This window comes from Botryllus schlosseri, chromosome 14, assembly GCF_051294905.1.
Source record: "Botryllus schlosseri isolate E-star chromosome 14, Bs_hap1, whole genome shotgun sequence".
Lineage (NCBI taxonomy): Eukaryota > Metazoa > Chordata > Ascidiacea > Stolidobranchia > Styelidae > Botryllus > Botryllus schlosseri.
In genome coordinates this window covers 21289972-21312788 of record NC_137249.1, presented here as the reverse complement: position 1 = coordinate 21312788, position 22817 = coordinate 21289972, and the positions used below count along the sequence as shown (strand labels likewise).

General features: G+C 40.6%; 1 protein-coding gene and 1 long non-coding RNA gene across 4 annotated transcripts in view; one reads left to right on the top strand and one right to left on the bottom strand.

Moving 5' to 3' along the window:
- The window catches only part of LOC145455404 (kinesin-like protein KIF14), a 245977-nt gene that overhangs the window by 195477 nt on the left and 27683 nt on the right, over positions 1-22817 (top strand). The window lies entirely within an intron of this gene.
- On the bottom strand, positions 6529-9597 carry LOC145455744 (uncharacterized). Of its 3 annotated transcripts, none has more exons than XR_013920406.1 (7): positions 9077-9546; positions 8788-9017; positions 8652-8726; positions 8411-8594; positions 7954-8096; positions 7503-7597; positions 6529-6675 (listed from the first exon to the last, which is right to left on the bottom strand). It is a non-coding gene; the product is annotated as an uncharacterized LOC145455744 (long non-coding RNA). The 3 variants fall into 3 exon arrangements; XR_013920408.1 differs by having other exon boundaries at positions 9083-9532; XR_013920407.1 differs by lacking the exon at positions 7954-8096 and having other exon boundaries at positions 9077-9597.

Here is a 22817-nt window from a genome sequence, read left to right as displayed (position 1 = left end):
CCGCCTCACATCCGCGTGCGGCGTTTCTTTAATTAAGAGATCGCGCATTAGCTCATCAACGCAGCTCTGATCACAACCTTCTCTTGAACACGTGAAGTTGCAATCTTTGGAGACGGTAATTACCGAGACCAGTACCCAGAAGTCTGAAGTTCAGGGCAACAAGCGGCTTCGCGAAGTGTGTTACCAAATAAAACTAGGGATGGTGTGAACGTGATGTTCGCGTTCTGTGTGTGAACCACGGAAATCTAGAGTTTGACGTTCACAAACGAAACTTGGTAGGTTCTGCACTGTGGAACGTATCCATATATCACAATTTTCATGTCATTATAACATCTTTGGTTGAAATGTATTGCTTTTAAACTGCGGGCCACTCTATGCATGGCGCTGGCAGCACTTAATGAGCATGCACCTCGGCAACCTCAAAAATTTTACCTGCTTTGTTAAAAATGTTTGCTCGGATATCTAGCTTTCTGTTTTTTAGAAAATTTAGTGATTCAAGCAGTGAGCTTGTCCCGCAATCACACAACATCAAGAGCGAAATACGTTATATGTACTTGATCAGCGAATGATGCTTTCAGCCAATCAATAAAATTGATATCGTTGCCTGATATCAAAAATCTAGCAAGCGTACGGGGTCCATCATCTCGATTTCATATGTTTAATGTATCATAAAAACCAAATCCGTGCGATTGGGGTGTTGACTATCTGCTCTATAACTGACGCCTAATATACATTGTTCGGTCTGGTCTTAACCGTTAAGGCGTAAGCTTATATTCCCTTGCAAGTCCTCGTCGTAATTGTTGGCAAAGCGACGAATGATATTGATTTTATGGGAATATTTTATCATTTGATTTCTCCAGTTGTGTGCTTTTCAACCTTTTTGATCCCCATTCACGCATTTTTGTAAAATACATTTCATTCGCACAAACTAATCGCAAATTGTTATACAAAAAGAAGATGAAGATAGGCTTACTTAACAACATTTTGTTCAGATGTGCAACAAATTAGATAACTGTGTAGCTTAAGCTATCAAGTGTATCATTAAAAAGGCAACTTTTCTCGCTCGTTTTGCTTCCAATTATTTCACTAAAACCCTTCTTGGCCAAACAAGTTTTTGGGTATTGTACAAGAACGTTTACTAATGCGTGGATGGCCCGGTTTTAAAATCTGTTCTGCATTCCTATCCAGAATACAGCGTATTTTTCGAGAGTGAAAAATGCTTGCTGGCAGAAATCGTTTTTGAGAGCTGCCACAATAAAAGGTCCCGCGAGGCTCCAGTTTGTCGAAAGGATGAAAAACCTACATGTTTGTGTCGAGGCTTTTGCCTTATGTCATTGGAGCATAAGGTGCAAAACGACCAAGGGGAGTAGGCATATTAGAGCTCGCTACCTGATGATACGTTACTCCGACTTCTGTCTCGCAAGTTTATGAGAAGAGTGAATAACTCACGATACTGTGTGTTCTAGGCCAGTGCTCTTCAACCTTTTTCGTCGTGGTACACCCTTTTACGGTTTACTTGAAACTGGTACACCCCTGACCGGATAACTCATTGATTCCGTATAGTAAGCCTAAACCAGGGGTGTTCAACCTCCTTGTTATTCACGGCCGTGATTCGATTCCTTACATAGCATACTACCGCATTTCGGCGTAGAGTCGTTATGGCCCATCTGGCCGTCATATAATCAGGACTCTAAGTGCCGCACCCCAACCCGTCGATTGGGGGACGAGCTCGACGGGGGCCCAAAATTATTTCTTGAATAAACATAAATTATCGAGTATATTTTCAAAAATTTGTTCAACTTCATTCAATTTTTTTCGCCCAACGCTCGATTTAATGTCAAATTTTTTGATGATTGGGTGGGTAGCCTTCTCCAAGAAACCCCGAGTGGACCAAGGGGCACGCCCGAATTATTTTTATTCACGGGCCCCACATTTTCCAAAACAATTCATTTCAATTCAGTCATTTTGATTGTAAATCTTAAAGTGAATCTGATTACCTGGGCAGAGAGAGAGAACAACAAAATTTCTATTTTATACACGAATTTCGCTGACAAAGTAACGGTTAAAACGTAGACCGTGATGAGGGGTCTAGTGTTTGTTTTATGACGCTATGGGGGCCCAAGACCAATGTTTTTTTAGGGGGGATGACGAAGTGCTGTTTCGGCTCTGCATACACTCATGTTAAATTGGCTACTGGCAACTTCACACCGTGGAGAGCGCTTGTGGTGTTCTGCGCCATCACTGATTTCCTGAAATATACCTTGCGTATAAAAGTTTTTAATTGTGAGGGTAGTCGCGCGGGCGCTAAAAACTTTTACATGTGGAAGATTCATTTCATCTATAATATGGGTAGTTTCATATATTACTGTCAACTATTTATCCATTCTTGGCACACGTGAATGATTAAGCGATGAAGCTGATGGAGGGGGTGTAGGCATACACGCATTCGAATCCGTCTTGGTATTTCTTTATGGGGTGCATCATTTTCCTATAACGTTTGCATTTGTTCGGTGGGACTGATATTACACTATATGGTCCCCTGAATCGCGCAAGCGTGAATAAAATTTTCAAGTTTAAAATATCTCAAAGATTTAAGAACCTATTCGTTAATTCAAATTTCATATTAGCGTACGCCAAAACACGCTCTAATTTAATTAATATGTTTTTCATAAATATTGTTTAACGGCTGCATGCGATCGTATGTCTGCAGGTGCTGGCCTGTTGAAATAATGATGAACAATGCTGCATCGTATTCGAAATGCTGAATACTAATCCGGGCTCGAGCATCCGGACCACCAGCTAGCACAGTGGTTCTCAAACTAGACCCCCTCGAGACACCCTGGCTACGCCCCTGTAATGATGTATACTGCGCTATTTATAAGGAGCTCACAGAAAGTACAAATTCAATACTTCTGAACCATCGCAGTGGTTTCCCCAAGCATCATTATAGACGGATATTGCAAGCGGAACACATGTCATCTCCATCCTTTTCTGCTCCAAAAGGAATCAAAAAGTCCATACCAACATTTGAGTGATGTGCACAAACATATGCTTATGATACACCAAAAGGAATATAGCTTAGAAGCTCGTACAGCTGATATGAACATATTTTACGATAATGCAAGCCCGGTCAACATTTTGATGTTCTGAAGCATACAATTGCATGTTTATTGTGATAGCTATATAGTCATCGGTCCATTTTAATTCGGATCTGGTACACCCCTGTACACCCCATGTGAGAGGTACACCCTTTTAAAATTTTGGTACACCCTAGGGCAGGGGTGGGCAAACTTTTGAGCTCGCGGGCCGCATTCAACATCGGAATCCATTCGCGGGCCGCACTATATAAAACAGGGATTTTAAACAAAAACGCAATATTGGAATTTGATTATATAGTGAGGACATGGAGATGATATGTATGCTTATTTAAAACAAACCAAACATTGCACTGATGATATCGGACACGCGTCAGAAACAGTGGCGAGATTTCATAGGCTGGTCGACTTCAGCGCAATGACCAATTTGTCAAAACTACAGAGATGAAAATAGGCTGTCCCGATTCTTAGAATAGGATTGAAATTTAAATCTCTTAGCAGCGATCTGTTCATAGACTTACTCAATCCACTTTTATTTCAGTTCCAGGACACACAATGCTGACAGCATCATAACCATGTTGGCTTCAAACACGCTTCTACTATATGTGTATGTAAAATATAAATGCTCTAATTCTACGCATAAAGAGAACGAATGTACCTAAGTCACGCGCGAATCGTTTTATAAGCACATAACTGAACCAATTAAAACTGGAGTGGCCAATCTGAAATCACACTCGTGATCCGAATTATCTCTACTTCGTTTAGGATTTCTGTGATGTTTAACAGTTGAAACCTTTCAAACTACCTGGGCCTTGAGATCGAGCTGTCGCGCCAGAAATTAAACATAAAAAATAGGAAGTATTTACCTTAGAACAGTGGCTCTCAAACTTTTCAAGACACGCCCCCTCCTTATGAAGGTGAAAGACTTCGTGCCCCCCTTATCGTCATATCACAAAACGAAACCAGGATGCTAGCAAACCTAACGGATAGTTTGGTGGCATGGAAGGTTACGACTGTGGATGATAGATTTGTAAATATGAAATTTATACTAAATACATAGCAACCATTATGAATTGGATGTAAATCGCGCGTAGCGCCAAATTTATTTTCAGTTTGACTCAGATTCGCACCCCTTTTCAGGTGCTTTCACGCCCCCAAGGGGGGTGCGCCCCCAGTTTGAGAACCACTGCCTTAGAATCATCAGTTTAATCAAGTCCCTGCATTAATTCGATTTTAGTACATATTTTATCAATATTTTAAATAATTTTCATGAGACTCTCGCGGGCCGCACAGAACGGTGTTGCGGGCCGCATGCGGCCCGCGGGCCGTAGTTTGCCCACCCCTGCCCTAGGGTGTACGAAAACCCCGGTTGAAGAGCACTGTTCTAGGCTACTCTTTAGCCCAATACATCTTGAGAATTCATAACAGTTTAATAACGGTAAATCAGCTTTAAGACTACCACCAAAATCTGAGTTTTTGTGGCATCTCGCGACCCGAGCCTCACGCATGAGAAGGAATTCATTTTTAATATCACTGTTGTGTGCTACGATGTTTCGAGCATGTATGACATACAGAACGCGCGCATCGCGATTCTAACCAACACAGCTTACAACACATGTCTGACGCACGCGATTTCAAATTAGGGCGAATTAAATTCCTCTGCGTATCGCAGTTGTACTACTGTCTACTAAGATGGCAAGAACGCGACTATTCCGTGCCGAAAACGGAGCATATCCAATCCATCTCGAAAGGTTAGGCCATCCAGTATCGGTCATTTTTAGACCGAAGTTTTGTCGCCACATATGTTTTTGGCACCGCATTTTATCAGCGGTTTGTTCGCCAAAACTTTACGTCTTCGTGTGTCCCGACGCAGAAGGGGTTGGCCTCGAAATGAATGAGTCTCATAGGCCTGAACTCGCTCGTTGCACACCCATACACAAGTTCGTCCCAACGGTCTTCGATCGTGTTTTCCAGAAAAAAAGTCGGACAATTCTGACCATGAATTCTCATGATAAAGCCATATTTACTGCGCGTCTCGCTTATTGGCCACAGTACCCAACACAGTCACCTTGGATATGTGAAAACGATCGCAGGATTTTTTGCAATAAATTCAATAAATATTAGATACATATTGTTAACAGATAGCTCTGGCACCGTGTCGACCCAAAATTATACTTTGATAATCCATCAAGGGGTACAAATTTGCGTTACAGTAAACTTGCAAAGTAAAGGTGAGTCTGTAATGATGGTATTTACTACTATTCTCGTACCTCGCGCTAATCGTACAGTTATTACGAAAATATGATGATTGTCTAGCGAAAGAAAGCAGACAGTCAATTTGACATCATTTTTCCATCCTGTCGCCGGCTCTGAAGGGCTGATATACTGTATGTCTGCCACTATAGAGATTGTAGAGATCTCTGCTGCCACTACACCAGCTTCCCAACCAGGCTTTTGGTTACGTAATATTTGTAGTGTGAGAATAATAATTCACAACGGCTTGTATGAGCTACGATTAGTGGTGCGTCGTATTAAGTTTTTACAATGGGGTCCATCAAACCACTAGGTGTCGCCAGACTTTAGGTGGTAACCGCCGTTGTTACGTACGCGGTTGCCGTTATCAGAAACCTGTAGGTTACTTTCTCGATTGTGTAAGGGTATTTTTTATGGAAATAATGGCTACAACATATTCTACGTGGACCGTGAGCTCGCTATAATATGAACTAAAACTTCGAAAACTTCTGGTGCTGATCTGGTAGCCGACATTTAGTTGACAATTTCACATTCTCACCTAGTTATCAAATCGGCCTTATTTCCTTCCGTAGAAGCCTTCCGAAGTTTTAGTTCATTTTATAGCGAGTTCACGGTCCCCGTAGAATATGTTGTAGCCATTTTTTCCATATAAAATACCCTTACACAATCGAGAAGGTAACCCACAGGTTTCTGAATACGGCAGCCGCATACGTAACAAAGGCGGTTACCACCTAAAGTCTGGCGACACCTAGTGGTTTGATGGACCCTATTGCGTCACAACTACAAAATTTACACTGATCCTAAATTTCCGTTTAGGTTTATTTGAATTATTCCACGTCAGAAAAGTTAACAACTAATCGCGATTCTCATTCGCACTTGATCCTGATTTTCATTCGCACCATCCCAGCAAACACAGAATATATTGCATATATATTGTGTATATGTCTCAACTACTTGAAAATATATCTAGTCATATGTATTGTTTATATAAATCTGTCGACACATTTGCACATATATAGGATATCTTCAAAGATACCTGTATGACATTGTCATGATATCTTGCTTGACCCTAGATGACCCCTGACCCTAGGTGACCCCTGACCCTAGTTAGGTACCTGGAACTGCCACATCCTGCACTGCCCTTATCAAGGAAGACTGACTGATAATTTTACAAATCATGCATGGCTTTGTTCGTGTATTAAATCAGCACAGAACTGCGCAATCACTTCAGCAAATATTGCTGCCTAAGCATAAGTTCGAAATCGTTGTCGGAATTGTCAGACTCTGTGATGACAGCCTTGTTCCTGTTATCTTCTTTATCGCCACCCTATAACATAAACGAGAAGATTAGTACAATTGATTATTATCACTGTAGAATAAAAGTTGTTCTGTGTTTGGTTGTGAGTAAAGTGGGATGGTGGTCTAAGTCACATTCACCAAAAGACTTGAAGTACTCTTTCAAAAGCAACATGACCTTTACTTTCACACTGAAGATATATTCAACGCAGTTACGCTGTCAAGATGAGACACCAGAACCTGTTCAATAATGCCTGTCATTATAGAGATGATTTTCATGCTATTGGCGTCATGAAGTGGCTGCTGCTGGAAACGGATTTCAAAACCTATAGTTTGGGCACGGGGTGAAGATTGTTCTCCACAGTATTATTGTAATATTAATATGGTAATAGTTGCCTGTGAGAGGCTGATGTGATATTGATCGCTCCTTCCATGCACGACACAGCAAATATATGCAGTGGTTCCCAAACTGTGGTCTGCGAGACAATTTTTATGACTGCGTAGTACCTTCCAGAAATTCACACGATCCAGAAATTTTCAGAGATTTTAATTCCTTGAGTATAAAAATCTTTAGACAGGTTATTGTCTAAACCAAAATCGAAGTTGCTTAAAATTATTTTGTAAATCAACACAAAGTAGAGTTATTCAAATTAAATTTTAATCTCCCCGTGTGAGACAAATGCGACCCGCGGAGGGAAATTGTAAAGGTCTGTCTCGTACATTTTCTCGTAAAGTTTGGGGACGACTGATATACAATGTTCTGAAGATGAGCGGTAACAACAATTCACTTACAGTTCAATAATATCATCAAAGACACAACTGTCACACCACACAGGCTTAACTTAACAACAAAATTACCTTGCAAGATCCAGCAACAGTTAGAGATCTTGCAACCTGATCTTTAGTTCTTTTATCTGGGATCTCGAGGTCAGGATGAGCCGATCTGCATGCTCCTAAAAAGAGATATAACTAGATGAAGATGTCCACTGTCCAGTCATGGTATATTATACATCAGACAACGAACAAGTTTCATTGATATAAGAGACTCCTGGAGGTAAAGAATTCCAATATACTATTGAATATTATATTCATATTGCAATAATATATTCAATTGCAGCTGAATATTATCTGCTAAAACTCATTAACAACTAGAGTACTAAAGTAGGTAACTTAGCACATCACGACATCAGTATTCGTATTACCAAATATGACGTCAAACGATTAAAATGTTGAAAAATCGAGGCTAGGGCTCAACTTTTTTTTTACGTTGATTACGTTTAATTTCTGTCAATAACCGTTGATAACTTACGTCTAATAGTCTTTTCAAGTGTCACTCTTGTTGTTTTGACCCTTAAGACTGGTTTTTCATACTTTCTTTACAGCTATGCTGGTCATCATATTTCCGACAGTTTCCGGCAATTGTACACCCCGGATTCCCATTAAAGCGGCTACCTGTAAAACATTATATTAGTGGTACACAATACAGATGGTACTGCCTTGCATGAATGGTTTGCACCAGAATTAACAATAACATTTATGGGCATTCTAGATAAAACCATCCACACCATAAATTTCATGGTCACGCTAATCAAAGGCTTGGTTGACTTTGCGATTCCGCAATAAATCACATTGGCAATTCAATTTTTGATAATAGAACTAATTTCGAAAAGGACCCCTGCTGTGTCTGAAAATGATTCCTTGGTGTCGGCGGACACCCCTGATTTAGACTGTCAATCGCTTTGTTCGAATGAGAAACAAAAACATACCAGTTCAGACTTTGCCGTTGTTCAAAGGTGTTCCAGCTGTGACAAGGTTTCACAGGGATCTTCAATTATATCTTCCAGCAAAATTGGGGCACTCGATTGAGGTCTTTTGGAATCATTGTCGATATGATGTCTGAGGAAATCCATCATCTGGTTTTTCTGCAACTTTATGTCTTTGATGCACAAGCTAAAAAGGATTCGATTACAAGAAAGTTGGATTGACCATCATATGTTATAAACTTACCATTACTTTATGACAGGCCACATTGTTGATGGTCAAAATTTTGTAGTTCAACGATGATTTTAAATGAAGGAGCATCTGAAAAACAGAGAGACTTTATTCTCAAATTCGAGAACGCATCAAAGTGCTAGGAACTTACTGCAGGACTTAGATCTCTGGCCGTTACATTCAATGTTGGGATCATGCCATTCTTGAACACTCTTTTCGCCTAATGATGGCAAACTTGCATTGCGAGCATCATTGATATCACTCCTGCTTGCCACACTTTCATTGCCAGAATCATAAGATGACCGCATTCTTGAAATTGGCATGTCTTGTATCTGAATACTTGGATTACGTTTCTTCCTTGCAGTGCAGGAAAAACATCATCTACAAATTATAAACGTTTTACATATATGTACCATATTTCACGGAATTAAAGGGTATACCTTGACCATCAGTTGACGCCGAATTATTCAAAAATTGTTTGTTCAGCTGACGTTTTCGTTTTGGCCGCTGCGCTTCATTTTCAGTCCAGACAATGACAAAGACGTGAGCAAGCCACTACTCTCCGCAGCGTTTATTATATCACTAAAAGCTACCTTCAATACATCTAAAACATATTGATAATGTAGATGGCAAAGGTAGGCCCACCTGGAAAACAGTACGCTAATTCTGAGTTTATAACTTACTGGATGAGCATTTCATCTGTATCTTTTATACTGAGACCGATTGCGATTATCATATTATGGTTGCTTTTTATTCTTAGCCTTACCGTGCTATTTGCATTCTTACGCAACCACCAGCCATGCAATACTATTATAGATACAAACAATTTCACACAATTCACAATTCATAAGATATAAGCTAGTCTGAATCAATGAGATCACTTCTACATCGGTTTTACAGCTTTTATGTATTACAGCAACAGCAACCGATTGTTCTTGTTCAACAAAAAGCACAACAGCAAATGATTGCTCGATTTATTGATCGACTTATACCCACCTAATGACCTATATTCATTTACAGTAAATCCTTAAAGTATAAGGTTGGAGTAAGTTGATATCCAGGAAATGTGCTCATGATTAGACCAGGGTGAAGTTAGCCCTCAACGATTTGGCCCTCAAATTAAAAATTACTAACTAACGTACTTACGACAGCACGAATCCAATGGATCACCATTTTTAAAATATCGACCATGATCTGTAAATCCCAAACGCCAAACGTAGTATTTTCATGAAATCAAATCAAAGCATTGGCCTGCAACAAACCTAGAATGATAAAATTTTAGGGGTTGATTATGGTGATTCAACTATTACTAAGACATAACCTAATATATTTCGCTTGACGAATCAAACCCGATCTGCACAGCCCTCTGGTTACTTATGCCACCATTATAATTTTTTTATAATTAACATGATCGCTCTACTGTGGAAAATAAAAAGCGTCGAATCTTCAAATCAGAACGAATAAAACTACTACCTAGCACATTAATCACACACCAAGTCTTGACTTCTGACAGGAACCGATTAGGGTCCAGATCCGAGGATGAAGATTCTCTGTTTAGACAAATTATCATGATCGCTCTACAGTGGAAAAAAGAAAGAGCGTCGAATATTGAAATCAGAACGAATAAAACTACTACCTAGCACATTAATCACACACCGAGTCTTGACTTCTGACAGGAACCGATTAGGGTCCAGATCCGAGGATGAAGATTCTCTGTTTAGACAAATTATCATGATCGCTCTACAGTGGAAAAAAGAAAGAGCGTCGAATATTGAAATCAGAACGAATAAAACTACTACCTAGCACATTAATCACACACCGAGTCTTGACTTCTGACAGGAACCGATTAGGGTCCAGATCCGAGGATGAAGATTCTCTGTTTAGACAAATTATCATGATCGCTCTACGGTGGAAAAAAGAAAGAGCGTCGAATATTGAAATCAGAACGAATAAAACTACTACCTAGCACATTAATCACACACCGAGTCTTGACTTCTGACAGGAACCGATTAGGGTCCAGATCCGAGGATGAAGATTCTCTGTTTAGACAAATTATCATGATCGCTCTACGGTGGAAAAAAGAAAGAGCGTCGAATATTGAAATCAGAACGAATAAAACTACTACCTAGCACATTAATCACACACCGAGTCTTGACTTCTGACAGGAACCGATTAGGGTCCAGATCCGAGGATGAAGATTCTCTGTTTAGACAAATTATCATGATCGCTCTACAGTGGAAAAAAGAAAGAGCGTCGAATATTGAAATCAGAACGAATAAAACTACTACCTAGCACATTAATCACACACCGAGTCTTGACTTCTGACAGGAACCGATTAGGGTCCAGATCCGAGGATGAAGATTCTCTGTTTAGACAAATTATCATGATCGCTCTACGGTGGAAAAAAGAAAGAGCGTCGAATATTGAAATCAGAACGAATAAAACTACTACCTAGCACATTAATCACACACCGAGTCTTGACTTCTGACAGGAACCGATTAGGGTCCAGATCCGAGGATGAAGATTCTCTGTTTAGATAAATTAACATGATCGCTCTGCAGTGGAAAAAATATAGAGCGTCGAATATTGGAATCAGAACGAACAGAACTACTACCTAGCACATTAATCACACACCGAGTCTTGACTTCTGACAGGAACCGATTAGGGTCCAGATCCGAGGATGAAGATTCTCTGTTTAGACAAATTATCATGATCGCTCTACGGTGGAAAAAAGAAAGAGCGTCGAATATTGAAATCAGAACGAATAAAACTACTACCTAGCACATTAATCACACACCGAGTCTTGACTTCTGACAGGAACCGATTAGGGTCCAGATCCGAGGATGAAGATTCTCTGTTTAGACAAATTATCATGATCGCTCTACAGTGGAAAAAAGAAAGAGCGTCGAATATTGAAATCAGAACGAATAAAACTACTACCTAGCACATTAATCACACACCGAGTCTTGACTTCTGACAGGAACCGATTAGGGTCCAGATCCGAGGATGAAGATTCTCTGTTTAGACAAATTATCATGATCGCTCTACGGTGGAAAAAAGAAAGAGCGTCGAATATTGAAATCAGAACGAATAAAACTACTACCTAGCACATTAATCACACACCGAGTCTTGACTTCTGACAGGAACCGATTAGGGTCCAGATCCGGCACTCATGCATGAAAATTGAACATTGAACATAATTATGACTGCTCTGCTGCTAAATCCCCAGGAACATGGTTAGTCGGAAAAGGTAGCGTCAAAGAGGAAAAGATTCTTAATTTCGCGAAGGTCTGCTGTTGAATTATGTGAACTCAGCAGATATGTTTTTGCATATATAATAGCATCTTATGAAATACGTCGGAGCCGGAGCTACCCCTCAAATAACTGGCTCCAGCTCCGGCTCCGGCTAAATTTTATGTGAAGCTACGGATCCGGCTCCAGCTCCGGTAAAAATGCACGGCTGCGGGGCTCCGGCTCCGGGCTCCGGCTCCGGCTCCGGCTCCAAAGCCCCATATTCTGATGTTTTAGCATTAGTGCTAATCAATTGACGATTCTCACCGCTTTGGCGCCCCTAGTGGACGGTTGTTGGTGTTGATTTCGCCTCCATAAGGCTAGCATTGTGTGCTGTGCTATTCTCATTGTTTTTAGCTTCTGGAGAGATGTTACTGCGAAGGTGTGAGCTACTAGCTATAGGAACACCATTGGTGACCGATTCCATGTAATATCTGGAGAAATTATGTCCACACTTCTTCACTAGACGTTCTACATGCCTAGCGTTTCGGCACTATATTTTTGCCTCAGCACTGAACTGTAAGCATTGTCTTTCAAATTCATAAATAACAGAATCACTATACGGAGTTGAATGCACCATCTCCAAATCTGCTTCAGCAACACACAACACCCTGCATAAGATATGTCATAATATTTCTGATTAGAATTCTCTCGCGACTTTACCTTGACACCTCCCCATTTTTCAAATCCCTTCTATTTATGTTACTCTCGTTCATTCAAAATTTGGTAATTTTTCAAAGGTAGCATCATTTCATGGTAACAAGCCTCATCTGCTATTGATATCTCAGAAAATTTCAACACCTCGAGCAAGACATTTTACTTCTGTCTGACGCTAGCCCTATGATAAAAGGATACTACACCGAAAAGTATACATTTTCGCTGCAGTGAATGTGTGATGTTGCCCGGTCATAAACTCTACTACGAAGCACAAGTGAAAATAAATTGTTTAGTAGTGAAAAATCCAAACTTTACAATATGATTGCAAATTGCTCCCATTGCTTCAAAGCAAGAAATCAGTGATGGAATAGTTTGCAATAACATGGCAAAAAAACTGAACAGTCCGACGGCATAATAATAAAACACAATCAATGATCCCTCTAATTTTTGACGAGACTGCGCACACTCACCAACTCACTGCGCAGACACTTGGACAACAGTGGGTATCGACTAAAAAAAAGTCATCACTCAAGATTTTTCGTGCGCAACTTAGAATTTCTGTCCGCAGAGACCGTGTCTGCACTGCGCATTGGCGCACGTGCGCAGCTTGGAGGGAACAATTATTATTTAATACAAATCTCATTCACGTACTAACAATGCATTTACTATAGACCAGTGGTTCTCAACCGCCGGTTCGCGGACATACTCAAATTTTTTATGTCAATTCCAAAATGCAAGAAATTGAGTGCTTGTCCATTATTAATTAATAAACATAGAATTTTAAATTCATTTAGTAGTGTGGAGCGTATTTTTGCATGGTGTCATAATAGATAGGTAATATCCTATTTTTGCGTTCGTCACAATGGTACAAGTGTCATACGAAACTGTCAAAAAGTAGTCTGCAGTTCGTTTCGGTCAAGTGATATGTGAAAGCTACGGAGACTTATATGAACAAACTTTAATTAATCAACTCTTTGCAGTAGGACAGAGCCTAGCAAATAGCAAAGTAACATTTCTTTCAATTGAAGGACACCAAACAATCGCAAATAAGTTGAATGAATTTAACTGGACGTCGCCTTGCAAAAAATTCAATAGAACCACATATAAATGTCTGGTATCAAAAAGACGTAATCAAATGGAGTGTCCAATATTAAAATTAAGTTGTCATAATGGAATGACGGGTGGATTTTAGTTTTTGAAAGTTCACCGGTCCGCAAGATTTGTTCTGAAGTTTTACCACACTGAACTAAATGTATTGGTCGAATAAATTCACTGTATGTGATGAATAAAGAGTAGCAAATAACCTTTGGCGTAAGTAAATCGAATATCAGTATTGTATCTTGTTCTCAACTGCTCGTTAGTGACTTACAAGTTTTACACAGGCGTACCGGTAAAGGAAACACAATATACCGACTGCAAATCGGCTTGATTTTTCGCTCAAAAATACTGTATACTATTAATGAGCATGTTATTATTCCTAATTTCGCATCAATACCCTGAACGGACGCCACGTGAAAACGTATCGGTTAAATTTAATGCAACCAACTCCAAACCTGCCACCTGCGCGCATGAAACACGAATCACCGACTGCCAACCACAGGCCAATATTGCGGCGCCCAAGAGCAAAAATGAAAAACGTCCATTACGTCCGGTCGAGTCTGTTCGTGGCCAATTGCGCAGATTCAAAGTTATTTAATTTCACGCTGTCATTCATAAGCCAGTATGACATAACCACCACAAAAGTAGAGATAGCAGTTAAATCATGCGAGGCATGTAGTATACGCTATAGTTTGGGCCAGCGATGTTATCACATGCGCCAATCCTGCTGTAGACTCGATAGTTCAGGATGGTAACGATATCAGGCCTAGCTTGGTGCACGTGATAGTTCAGCCATCGAATATAGTGTGCAGGCCTGCACGCGAACGCGCCAAATCACAGCGACGATCGCGCACATCAGATGTCAATGACCCACTTCGCATACAAATGACCCTCGCCAATTTTCAGTACGCAGTATCCATAATGCGAATTAGTTAAATTGGCATTTCAAAAGGACGGGATTTCTAGTTTTAAATGAGAAACTCCCTGACTACGCATCTAAGGCATTAATACCTACAACGCGCTGGTTAATATCAGCCTGGTGCCTACGGCCTACGTAGTCCCGACAGCCAGTCGAATTTGGTCCTGACATGGTGCGATTTTAATTATCCAGGTGTTACTGCAGTAAGAGCAATATGGGCGCATGCCGCGACCTTATCAATAGAAATACGAATCCCAATGGTTTGAAATTGGTTGTGCGATATGGCTGCGGTCGATAGAGTCCGTCCAGCAACGAATTTTATTGGGACATAGAAGATTCCAGTTCAAACTAATTGAATAAATTGAGAATTTGTGCCACCGAGAATCTCGTGTTGCATCAATATTTGACAAATTAATTCAACGCCGTGCACTGCACAATGCGCAGTATTAATAACAAATCAAACACTAACAAGTGACATCAAGGGAATACGAGTGTATAAAGCAGACAAGAATTTAGTAGCCTACAGATGATAGCAAACGAGAAAGCGTGCATGAAATCAGTAATTCATCAACTTGCGTATAGCACCATGTGGTTCCAAGTCTGATATCGCGACAAGTGTTTGCTCATTATAACGTCGTTTGAGCTGCATTGCTGCATTTCCCGATAGTTATTTTGTAAACGAATATGCGCGCAAATTCAATTTATTTAAGCAAAGGAGAACGTGGTTTCGCTCGTCTGGTCGAGAGAGGAGATGGTCTTTTTCATAGCACGCGCCGTAAACGAGGTGGCTCGATTGTCTGATTACTAATCACGGATTATAATTTATTGGGGCGTTTTCACTAGCGCGACGTCGCCGACGAAGCTGTGTATTCAATTATTCGCGCGCGTATCGGATAATGGTAAATAGTTGACATTTACGCGCTATCACGAACATTGACCGCGCTGATGATCTCGACGCGCTGATGTCGTATCGAACTGGCCAGACAATAGAAATTTGAAATCGCGTTTAAGCATTTTGTAGGGGGTGGCCGCCACCCCGTAACTCGGCAACTATTTGTATGCAATGTAGCTAGATGCATGTTTTTGAAATTCTCCATTCGTTGACGAGTGTCAGCTCGAAAAGCTTCAGGTTTTAATATATTTTTGCCATGAATATATTATTAAAATGTATATTAAATTCGGGATTATATGCCAAAATGCAATATTGGTATTTGATTATATAGTGAGGATGTCGAAAGTATATATATTTTTATTTAAAACAAATCAACCATTGATTATAATTATCATGGTGAAATATAATGAGAAAAAGTTTAATCGAGTCCCTGCAGAAATTGGATTTTTACTGCGCATTTCTTCAATATTTTAAATACGATTCATGAGCCTTTCGCGGGCCGTAGTTTGCCGACCCCTGGACTAGAGTCAAGTCAAGTCATACGAAAAAGGTGACTCGGGTCATCCCAACACTGCAGTGCACCCTGACATGTATTGTGAGAGTTGTAGGCTGCTGTCGTGTTGTGAAGTAGCCGAAAAATACGTTCCGATATTGTCAATCCCAATGAAATCTATGAACCGTTAAGAGTTGAATGGACGAACTGTTTTGTAAACTGGTCTGTCTGTTGCCTAGACGCTCGATGGCGTTACAATCACTACGACACATTGATCGGTCTTTGTCTACAGATGCCACCATCGTTAGAAAAAATGCCGATTTCGGACTTTTAGGGTGATTTTCGGGGGTTTCCAGTACCCGGACCAGATTTTAATTGATGTTTTCGGAATCATAGTATTCGATTGATATCAGTTTCCTTGAATTTTGAGCTCTGGTCGTCAGCTATAAGATTACCGTGTGTTGGTATCCGCATTCTGCTGCAGCATGGAATCAGATGTTGCCTTCCGGGAAAGGTCATTGATGACAATGAAGGTGCATCTCGTTGAGAGCTGCTAGGATCCGAACAGCTGTGGAATGGTGGCCCAGGCTGCGGTGAACTCATGCGACACGTCGTGATGTGGGAGAACGGTGTGCGAAGTGTACTCAAGCCCCGAACTATTGTTATCTTCAACTATGTAAATTTACGTGATCATCATGGACAGGTGCATTGAGGGTAGTAAGCAGAGTGATTTAGTACAGGGGCTTATGGAAAAGCGGTTAAATTTTAAATATATTTGTTTCGTGATAGATTTGTGATATGCTATACGAGTGAAGCTTTGTATGAATAATAATTTTAATAGTCAAGATTTGTTTTTCAGCCCGATAGAGAGAGAGTCTTTATTTTCATCCAACCAAAATACATAACAAACGGCAGTGATGGTGGAACATAAAATACGTATGCACAGTATTCGGTATTAGATAGGAATGATCGATAAGACCATGAAGGTCATCTAGTCTGATCACACCAGCATCAAACAGGTGCACTTGACTCTGAACAGTCTGGCTGTAAAAAATGTTTAGTTAAAAATGGGAAATAGAAGAAAAATTAAACGATGGTAGCAAATGATCAATGAAGCAATGTCTGGGCGAGGTAGGGCAACAGTGTTAGTAGTATAACGATAGAACAGGGGTGGGCAAACTTTTGAGTCAGCGGGCCGCATTCAACATCTGAATCCATTGGCGGGCCGCACTATATAAAATTGGGATTATAAACGAAAATGCAATATTGATATTTAATTATATAGTGAGGACATGGATATAATGTATATGCTTATTTAAAACAAATCAAACATCATTGCTTTGATGATATCGTACAGCGTCAGAAACACTGACGAGATTTCATAGGCTAGTAGACCTCAATAACCAATTTGTCAAAACTATAGAGATGCCAGTCGGTTTTCCCGATTCTTAGAACAGGATTGAAATTTAAATCTGTGAGCAGCGATCAGTTGATGGATTTACTAATTCCACTTTTGGTTCAGTTACAGGCCACAGAATGCTGACAACATCATAAATATGTTCGCTTCTAACACGCTTCTACTATGTGTAGAGAACGAATCTTCCTAAGACACGCACGAATCTTATTGTATTAGCACATCACTAAAATAATTAAAACTGGAGTGGCCAATCTGAAATCACTCTCGTGATCCGAATTATGTAAATCTCGTTTAGGATTGCTGTGATGTTTAGCAGTTGAAACCTTTCAAACTGCGTGGGCCTTCAGATCGGGCTGTCGCGCCAGAAATTAATAAAAAATTATCAAAAAATAAAATAGGAAGTATTTACCTTGGAACAGTGGTTATCAAACGTTTTAGGACACACACCCCTTCTGATGGTGAAAGATTTCGCGCCCCCTCATCGTCTTATCGCAAAACTCAACCACGATGCTAGCAAACCTAATGGATAGTTTGATGGCATGACTGTAGCTGAGATATTTTTAAATATGAAATTCATACTAAATACAGAGCAATAACTATGAATTGGAAGGGAGCGCGAAAAAAATTTAGTTGAGCTCAGCTTCGCGCCTCCTTCAGATGCTTTCACGCTCCCAAGTGGGGCACACCAGACATGGGGTAATCGCGATTAGTAATCGTAATCGATTACGACGATTACAGCATTTTGAAGTAATCGTAATCGCAATCGATTACATTCGAAAAAAATCCGAAGTACTCGTAATCGTAATCGACTACTTCCCATATTTAATCGATTTTTTTTGTGAAAGAACGATTACTTTTTGTTTGTATACAAGGACTATGACATAAACTGCTGAATATTCGTGAACAAGAATGAGATAATATACCAGGTTAGCGGTAGCACAAACGTCTGTTTTCAAACGCCACTGACTCATTATTACGTCAGAAGTATTAGCTCCGCTCGTCATTGCGTAAGAAGTATCCAGACATAGTAAACAGACATGCGATGGACATTAGTAGTGTGATTGTAAGAACAACCCCCGTGGTGTATATCAGGTTATCAATGCGCTAGAGAAGCCCCTACCTCGCAGCAGGATATTGATCACCACTCTGCCTATAGTTTCAAATAGTAACTTATGTATTGATGTTTGGTTGTGCTTAGTTAAACGCAGTTTACCGTTGCTGCTTGGCGAGCAGGAGGCCTACGTACGCACGTGCACCTTTCGAAGATTCGGAATTTTGTACTCGTCGAATAAAACATTGCAGTTTCCACAAAGAAGCATTACAAATAAACAGCTGCTGATATATATCATAACCGAGCCGTGCCTAGCCGTTTCTCGTAATGGCAGCTCGCTGTATATGTATTAAGTTGAAGGCAGAATTTTTATGTTCACCATATCTTATTCTCATGTAACTACTTGAAACGGGCGTAAATCGTTATTTCACAGTTCATTACTCAGCATTTGAACCTGCCGCCATAACCATCCGCTTATATAGCTTGACATGTTAGCTAGGCTTACCATATTTTGGAAATGTAAAAAGAGGACACTTTTTCAGAAATTTCAGACATGCAAAACTGGAGAAGAATTCTCAAAATCCGGTAAATTTTTCCCACTTCGTGATCGGTTGACTAAAAAAAAAGGTCATCACTTCCGCTCAGAGCTCAAAATAACGTTTTTCTCTCTGGATGACTAAAAAAAAAGGTCTTCTTTTCGCTCAGGGCTTAAATCACCACTTTTCCCTCCGAAATACCCGCCGGAGCTTCACTTCTGCGCTAATTTACGGCATATCACTCGCGATTTCCTCTAAATCTGACCTAAATTTTCAAAAAAGAGGACAAAATCTCAATAAAGAGGACAAAAGGGCGTCCTCCGAGGACAATTTCAAAAAAGTCAAAAAAGAGGACAAATCCTCTTAAAAGAGGACGTATGGTAAGCCTAATGTTAGCGTGGGTTTTAGCTAGAATCAGCAATTCAGCCACAACAGCAATTCGTCCCCCTGTCCAACCGCTGGTCAATTTTCAAAACTGAATTTCGTCAGTAATATTGGTAATTGCATTATATTAATATTCATTTATAACCTCTCTCAGCCCCGAGTGTCAGATTTACCTGTAGAGCTGGGGCACGTAATTCATAATCATAGCATCTGGTATGTTGTTATAATTACTTTATTGTGTGTTGCTAATTCGCGACCTTCAGTCTGTTGTATAATCAAAAGATATTGTACTCGCCCAAACGTAGCAGACTAAAAGAATATCTCTCGTGAGACGCACACAAAAATTGTCATGACTTTATTCCTTTGTGGGTGCGCCGGGTGGCATTTGCATTTTGGGCCCAGATTGGAAGGACAGGAGTTATTAGTCACGCCCCCCCCAGCGCGACTATTGCCAATGGACGAATACCCTAAGTTTCGGCCATGGTATTTCTTTGGTATCACATCCCGTGGAGTTGCATGTTGGCCAAAACTGCATATGTCTTTTGGTGTGTTGTGGGATCGTGGCGCGGTAATAACCGGATACGAAATGCCTGTTCCCATAAAATAGCCCATGCATGTTTTTCTTGAGGGGGAGAGGTATGCATTTTAAACCCAGCTATCTACTGGAGCAGGGGTCACCAACCGTTTTGAAACGAAAAGCTACTTATTGTGTAGTGTGTAGGCCTACTGATTATTGCGACGACCGATGGGTTACCACTTAGTCCCGCCGTTTATCCGGGTTCAGTTGGATTTCTTCACTTAGAGTAAGACAATCAGAGCACTGGGCAGGGTTTCCACCCCTTACCAAGAACAAAAAAGCTCACTCGCCGGGACTCACACCAGCTCCTCCGGGTTCAGTTGCGTTGCTGCAGTGCGCGCCGAAGCGCCAATCTCCGCGTCGAGATTCGGGAATATTAACTATAGATTCCCGTTGAGCCGCCGCGTGGGCGAAGACAAGCAATGCCCCGAGTGACTGCGATCGTATGTTCCTTTGGGTCGGCCGACCCATGTTCAACTGCTGCTCATATGAAACCAGCTTCAACTTTCAAATCTCTTATTTGGATATTTGCTACAGCGACCGCGGGCGACTCATTTGGTCCGCGTTGGTGACCCCTGTACTAGAGACATTTGAATCGCAAAGCTCGAAGAACATTTTCAAAAATTAATTAAATTCTCGAAAATACTCTATAATTTATATTGGTTTACGAAAAAGTTTTGAGTCCCCTTCGAGCACGCTCCCCACCCTATTAAGGAATTTGGGGTGCGGCAGGTAAAGACCTGGCAATAATGCAAATCGTTGGGTGCAATAAATCATCCACTATAAAGTTGGGCAATTGGTATATTATGACGTAATAATCAAATGACGCATGATGTATGAAGAGAGTTGATATCTCAATAGGCCCTTTCATCGCAATCCTTGTATTGTCTACCAATATATCATTTGAGAAGCAAAACAAATGTAATCGTGAGTAATCGTGATTACTTTTCCAATGTAATCGTAATCGTAATCGACTACTTCCTGATTTTGCTGTAATCGTAATCGTAATCGTAATCGCGTGATTCAGAAGTAATCGTAATCGCAATCGATTACATTCATGAAGTAATCACCCCATGTCTGGGGCACACACCCCAGTTTGATAACCACTGCGTTAGAATTATCATGGTGATATATAAAAAGAAAAAGTTTAATCAAGTCCCTGTATTGATTCGATTTTTAGTGCACATTTTATCAATATATTTAATAAGTTTCTTTAGACTCCCGCGGGCCGCACAGAACGGTGTTGCGGGCCGCATGCGGCCCGCGGGCCATAGTTTGCCCACCCCTGCGATAGGAGGTGATCAAGTAGGTCTTTCTTTAATCTATTATAAGGCAATTCACGGATATGTGGTGGTAATGCATTCCAGATGATAGGTCCCGAGTGGTCGATAGATCTCTTAGTTAGGTTGCTATCTTGTGTTCGTATCTGTATTGAGCGGTAAAGTGGAGTTCAATATGTCGCATATAGTCCGTTCGCATAGTATATTGGCTGTATTCGCTGTGCAGTGTGCAGGTGCCGTAAAAGTCGGAAAAAGAACTCCAGAGTTGAATGTAAGACGCAATAGTGTGATGAAGAGTCGATAGCACGGCGGCGATATCCCAGCAGTGTTGGGATGACTCGAGACATGACTTGACTCGAGTCAGACTCGAGTCAACTTTTTCGAATGACTTGACTTGACTCGAGTCACTTTGCAAAAATGACTTGACTTGACTTGACCCGGCGCTTTAAAAATGAGGATTGACTCGTGACTCGGAGCAAAATTTTCGAGTCAATTTCAAGTCATCAAGTAAACGGTGTCGACTAAATCAATGTATTCTGTGCATGTTCGGATTATTCACGATACGCCATTGTAACTTGTGAGAGCAACCAGTCATTCACGGATTGCACGTTTCGCTGATCCTGCATTGTTACATCACATATACACTGACCGCATACGAAATGATCACTAGCTTGCCTTGTCGTAGTAGCAGATTAATTTAATAGCACCGTATCTCTGTTTATTGGACGGCTCTGTCCTTACATTGCACGGCGCTCACCTTTACCAACCCTCTTGTATGATTTAAATCTAACAAATATATTTTATGTATTTATATCCTCACCGATGTGTATAGATGGCTAGTGTATTGTACGATATCAATTTCTTTCATCTTCTCGAGCCTTCGTATTCGATCCTCTATTTTTGCTGGTAATAAGAGAATGTATATCATGTCGATCAGAGTTGTCAAACTCAACTGACGTCGCGGGTCGAATTCAAATATACAGATCACTCGCGGGCCGCACCAGTCAAATGATTCCTAAATATTACTAACCCTAAACTCAGTATATGCACTTTTTCGCATTCTCGGAATTGGGTGTTAAAGGGGCACTGCACTCTAAAAATGATGTGGTCTCAGATTGAAGGGCAAAACGAAAGAAAAAATTTGGCAGCAGCCGTTTTCTTCAGAACGCCACCGTAATGGAGCTGTAATGAATTGAAATTTCCATAGTTGCAGCACGCTCCAGCAGTCATGCAGAGATCAAACTGTATATAGTTGTCAGCCGATGTTATGAAGGAAATATGTCGTACACGCCAAGGTGGTTTAGATACCGCGTTCAACGGAAGATGTCCAGTCAGGAGATTTATGTCAAAATCGGGCCTAGTGTATTCTATTTCCTTCATAACATCGGCTGACAACTATATATAGTTCGATCTCTGCGTGACTGCTGGAGCGTGCTGCAACTATGGAAATTTCAATTCATTACAGCTCCATTACGGTGGCGTTCTGAAGAAAACGGCTGCTGCCAAAATTTTTCTTTCGTTTTGCCCTTCAATTTGAGACCACATCATTTTTAGAGTGCAGTGCCCCTTTAATGTCAGCGATTTTC